Source organism: Nematolebias whitei, chromosome 11 (assembly GCF_014905685.2).
Source record: "Nematolebias whitei isolate Nwh7 chromosome 11, NemWhi1, whole genome shotgun sequence".
Taxonomy (NCBI): Eukaryota; Metazoa; Chordata; class Actinopteri; order Cyprinodontiformes; family Rivulidae; genus Nematolebias; species Nematolebias whitei.
In genome coordinates, this window is record NC_056508.1 from 7,735,365 (window position 1) to 7,741,344 (window position 5,980).

Here is a 5,980-nt window from a genome sequence, read left to right on the forward strand (position 1 = left end):
TGGATTACATCAAGCTCAAGGACATTCGAAGGCGTAAGTTCATGTTGGAATTCATCCCCATGGACAGGCGATGATTTCCAAAGGGGGGACTGTAGTGAACTAAGCCTCAGGTCAAATCCTGACCTTGAGGGCCTTCCTGGGACAAGAACTGTATTTCATTGATTTGAGTCCAGAAACACAAAATTAAGTTCATCCAGAGACTTTCTAAGTGTCCTGCACTGATCAATTGAAAGAACACTCTCTTTTTCTATTATCATTACTATCTTACAAATGTCTTGATAATCAAAGTGTGTTTAGTTCAAACCATTTTTAAATGTTGAAGTGAACTACTCATTTTAAATCAACTGTGAAACAGTATTAGTGATTTTTTAATCCTCATTCAAAGTAGAAATCAAGTTAAGGTCTGTTACAGAGTAATTATGCATTTTCTGATTTTCTGTCTGAAATGAGCAAGTGTAAGTTGGTCCAAGGTTGGAGTCAAACGCAAACAAGTTGTTGGAACGAACTGTCATGTTTTTAAATCCTCTCAGACGTAAATAGAGAAGCTGGCACCTGTTTTCCCCCAACTCGCCTAAACATTTCTCTTGTCTGTCTCAAAACATTTTCAGTCTGTTCCAAAACATTTTCTGTTTTTCTGACTTCTAGTGACCTCTTACGTCACAAAAACACACCCCTGATTGGCTATTTCAGCCAATCAGGACTTCCCAAATGAACCGGAAACAGAACTCTTTAAATGTCGGCACTTCCTAGTTCAAACCAGTGCGGTGGGAGAGCAGTTCAGTTCGGAGAGCAGAACCGAACAGAAGAAGCGCTGGAGAGAACAGGAGGTCCAGACATGATCCGCAGTTCTTCCGAGTCTTGTGGGAATTATGGAATCTTCCACATCTGAGTGGAACTCTGATGGACTCACAACTCATGTGAGACCAACCGAGAGGTGAACGTGTGCTGCACTAAGTACCGTCACTACTCCGGACGATTCCCAACCATCCTACGGAGACGCTGGAAATGGTAGCGTTAAATGGAACTCCGTACCAGCTGATTCATCTTCAGAGATGTAACGAGTCGATTTCCTACCGAAGCGTACCGGGGCGAAACTGGGTTCGGATGGAGAGTGCCGTTCTTATACCGACACATAACAACCCCTCATCCATCTTCTCTCTCTTTAAACTTCATTTCCATCTTTAAAACTCTTCTATCTTGCCAGTAATCATCCAGATATTTTCAGAAATGTCTGTTGGTTTAAAGCAAGGGAAATCATGGCCGTATGGTTTCCTAAATTGTAAAGCTTGCTAATTAATTATGTTGTTGTTGAAATCAATTTGCCAAATTAATGTAAATGTTTGATGTTAAACTTTGATTCTCTTAATAAATGACCACATTCATTTGATGGGTCAAAGAAAATTAACGTCTCACTTTACATTTAATTATTCAATGCACGATATTATTCAGTCCAGAAAAATGAAAGAATCCGTTTAATTTATGAATATATCACATGTATATGTTCATCTACACATGCATGCTCGTCTGTTCACACAGACTCATGTCCGTGCTGCTGTTCTGTGTATTGTGTTTAATGTTTTTATGCTATTACAGCTTATCATATTTTTAGTTGATGTTTTTCTTAGTTCATATCTTAGATCTTATTACTGTTTTTCTTTTACATTTTATTGTTGGATGTAACTGGGACCCTGTGAACATAATTTTGATCCACCACATGTACCACATGTGGTGCGAATGGCAAAGAATATCTGCATCTGTATAATACTTTCTGATTCATATATCCATTATTATCATTTTCATTATTTTTAAATCAATTTATTTTTCATTTTCTTATTTGATCAGTTTATTATTATTAATATAGCTTTTATAGCCGTTAGCAGCACCTTTCTTTGTTTCATGAATTTATTCAAAAACAGTATGTAGCTTGAATTAACCACCTTTTTCTTCTTTCTAGTGAAGAGAAAGAGAAAAGAGTCCAGTAAAGAAAAGTCTTATTTCATCACTGAATGAACATGAAGAACTGAACCGGACACAGCAGGAACAACACTTGTCTTCTTCTGGATGAAGCCCGTGAGACAAGGGACACACAGATACACAATCATTAGTTGGATGCAGTAGTTTTTATTTTTCTACATTTTTCACTTCTTACTTTTCATATTAAACAATTTTTTTCTTAAGCGGTGTCCTTGAACATTAAATTTCCTAAACAAATTTTACAATGTTAAGTTCATATAGTGTTTGTTTAAATTCATACTGGAAGTTGAGAAGAATTTCCAATTGCATTTGATCTTTAATGGATCCTAAGAAAAGATTACCAGAATCTGCTCAACTGTTATTATGTTATTAATGTTTTGGTTCTAGGATGAAGTGAGACAAAAACAGTCAAAAATTCAGAAAGGACAGTTATCAGTTATCAGTTATTGGCCGTACAACTGTGGCCCGAGAGATTCAGCTGAAAGTCCTGGTGCACCTTTTATTTGAACCTGCAGAGATTTGAACAGCTGATCTGAAGCAAACAGGCAGGAGTTCACCTGAACTGACCACTCCTGCTGTGTTTGATGGTCTCCTCCTTCGTTATCCATCCATCCATCCATCCATCCATCCTCTTCTGCCTCAGTGTTGTGGGAGCAGCATCTTCACCAGGGAGGCACAGACATCAACAGCCTCCTCTTCAACTCTTCTAGGACCCCAAGGTGTTCACAGACCAACTGAATATTTATTAAGTAATATCCTGATGCTGCTCAATAATCCAGGTAGAAAAATCTAAAAAGTCAAGTCTGGTCCTCTGGACATTCACAAAACAAACAATACAGTTTATAATAAATAAACTAAATGTTTTTTGTTAGTTTTGTTTTTTGAATGTCCAGAGGACCAGACTTAACTTTTTTAGATTAATAAGTAATAAATTTATGTTTTAATTTAATGAAAGACAAATCTTTAAGATTCAAGGACAAAATTTAACCTAATTGTTTTCAAGTCTGTAGCTTATTGTAAAAGCAGTTTCAAAGATTACAGCACAGTGTGATGTTTTGCAATTTTAACATGAACCTTGTGCATATCTGCAAATAATAAAAGTGAAGATATTTTTAATACATCTTTACTGTAAAAACTATACTAAAATGAAAAACACATGGGTTTAAAGCAGGCAGGAAGGCAGTAAGGTAGGATTATGAATCAGGTTTAAAAGTTACATCTCATGAGGTACTCCATTAGAGCGTGACATCTTTTCCACAACATCGTGTGACAAAACCTTCAGGATGTTCTTCTAATACGTTTAGTGGTGGCTAGTAAGTAGCTTAAGGGAGCACTACCGCCACCAGGTGGTAAGACCAGTTGGATTCTAGTCCCCGCCTACAGAACCGGTCCAGAAATGTAAATGGAAACACAACAGACCCGAACCGATCTGAACCAACCCGAACTGATCTGATCCGCTCTGTGACAGTGGAAAAGGGGCATTATATCGTTTACCATTATTATTGCTAGTATCCAGTGGCGGTTCCTTATACGGGCGACATGGGCGGCCGCCTAGGGCGGCCTGCAGCAGGGGGAGGCATAACACCACCCCACCCCCACCCACCCCCGCTCCCCCCCTGCCTGCGCCCACGATCGCTGAAGATAAAAACTTGCTGAACACCTACCAAATGTGGTTAAAAGCAGTCCAAATTCTAACAACCCCCATAGCTGTGTATATGGAGGTTTTTGGGCTGGCAACTGTCAGTCAGATCTGGGCTGGCAACCCTGGGTTAGTGGCAGTGTTAATCTATTCCACTTAAATGCAAATTATGGATGGAAAGGAACAGGTCAAAGCCATCGAGTGCGCAGTTTAGGAAAAAGAGAAAAGAAGAAGAGGAGAAATGAACAAAAGATAAAGGTAAGAAGAGCTGTGTGTCACTGTCATTTCTTGTTGTGTGAAATGTGTAGGCTGCAGCTTGCTAATGCTAACTGGTTAGCTGCTTAGGATGACATATTTTGTTAACAGCGGAAAATATTACCATCTTGAAGATTGACATTCTTCTTAAACTAAACAAACAACATGGAAAAGTAATAATGGGCCACTATAATTTCTAAAGGCAATGATTTTGTGATGTACTTTGGATGACTGGAACTCGAAGACTGACGGCCCATTGGAGGCGCTAATGTTTCAGCCTACAATACTTCTCCTACTATGAATTTCATGAATTGGAAATATATGTAGGCTTGGTTAAAAAAAAAGGCTTAGTTGTTTTTGTCATTTGCTATGTCAGTTTGACAGTCCCTTAATCACATTAGTTGAGAAAAACTGTTAGCCTGCCATAATTACTCTATTGCATAAGGCTGCAACAAAGGTTTTATATCCTATTAAATAACCACCATGAGGGATATAATTATGACTGTTTGATGATGACACAATTGATGGTGTATGTTTTTATGTTTGGTATTCAGAATACCAAACATAAAAAATATATAATATATAATTTTATATATCTGATGCAAATTCAGGGGCACTTCTGAAATATTTTGGAGCACCCACTGCCACAGGCCAGGATGAAGAGCCATCCACTTCTTCAACTGAACAGCTGTCTTCAGCAATGGACTTGGAGCCTCAGGAACAGGAACCATCCTCCTCCTCACCCACTAATGTGTCTCCACATACGTTGTTGGATCCTGAGGACAAAGACCCATTTACATCAACATCCTCACAGGAGTCTTCAGGTGGGTGTTTGTATGTGAGAGGGGAGGAGGACCATTTTGACAAGTTTTTTTTTTTTAATTACATTTTATTTTCCACCACTATTAATTCTAAACAATGTGTGTATACTGACACAAATGTTTTGCCATTATAGAAATGTCTGGAGCTGAACTCCCTCCAAGTCCTCCTGCTGAGGATGAGCACCTGTCTGCTGATCCTGCTGACTGGCCTTCAGTTCTGACTGACAACATTCGCACACTGTTAGTTTGCAGAGGACCAAGTCAAGTAAGAGCTGACTTTGTTTTTCCAAAGAACGAGGATGATGGTAGAAGTTGCCAACACCAGTATTTTTTTTTTAGTATTTTTCACTTTTTTTTATGAATCTTTTGATGAGCCTTTTACTGATCCTCTAAAGAAGCTGGAGGTGATGTTTTTTTTAATGTTGTTGTTGATGCTGCACTGTCTGCGATTCAGGAAAGATTTGCCACATTGGAAAAAGTGGAAGATTATTTTGGGGTGCTCACAAACTTTCCAAATCTTTCAGACAAAGACATCACAGAACAATGCAATGCCCTCAGTACAACGCTGCACTTTAAGGGGAACTCAGACTTGGATGGCAGAGAGCTTGTAAGGGAGCTCAGGAACTTGCCAGATTTGCCATCAACGTCTATGACTGCTCTTGAGCTGCTAAACTTTGTCCATGAAAGTGACCTCTCAGAAATCTATCCAAATTTGTGGACTGCTCTTAGAATTGCAGTTACCATTCCTGTCACAGTGGCTGGAGCAGAAAGAAGCTTTTCAAAGTTGAAAATGATAAAAACATATCTGAGGTCAACTATGTCTCAGGAACGCCTCAGTGGTCTGGCAGTCATCAGTATCAACCATGCAGTTGCTGAGCAGATTTCACATGATGAGATTATTGATGAATTTGCATCAAGGAAGGCAAAGAGGATCAACATTTAGGTGACAGCATTTCTAATTATGTTTTGTTTTTTTTGCTTTGAGTCTATATGCTGTAATTAGGCCCAAGCAGCGAAGCGTTGCGAAGGCCTATTGTAACTGTGCTGTTTATTATTACGATTCTTGGTCCGAAAGAATTGCTCATTTAGAGGCCTTAACATATCCCAAAACTCACCAAACTTTACCCAAAATTGTCCACCGCGTGAAATTTTTGTATTTTATCCATCCATCCATCCATTTTCTTCCGCTTATCCGGGGTCGGGTCGCGGGGGTAGCAGCCTAAGTAGGCAGGCCCAGACTTCCTTCTCCCCAGCCACTTGGGCCAGCTCTTCCGGGGGAATCCCGAGGCGT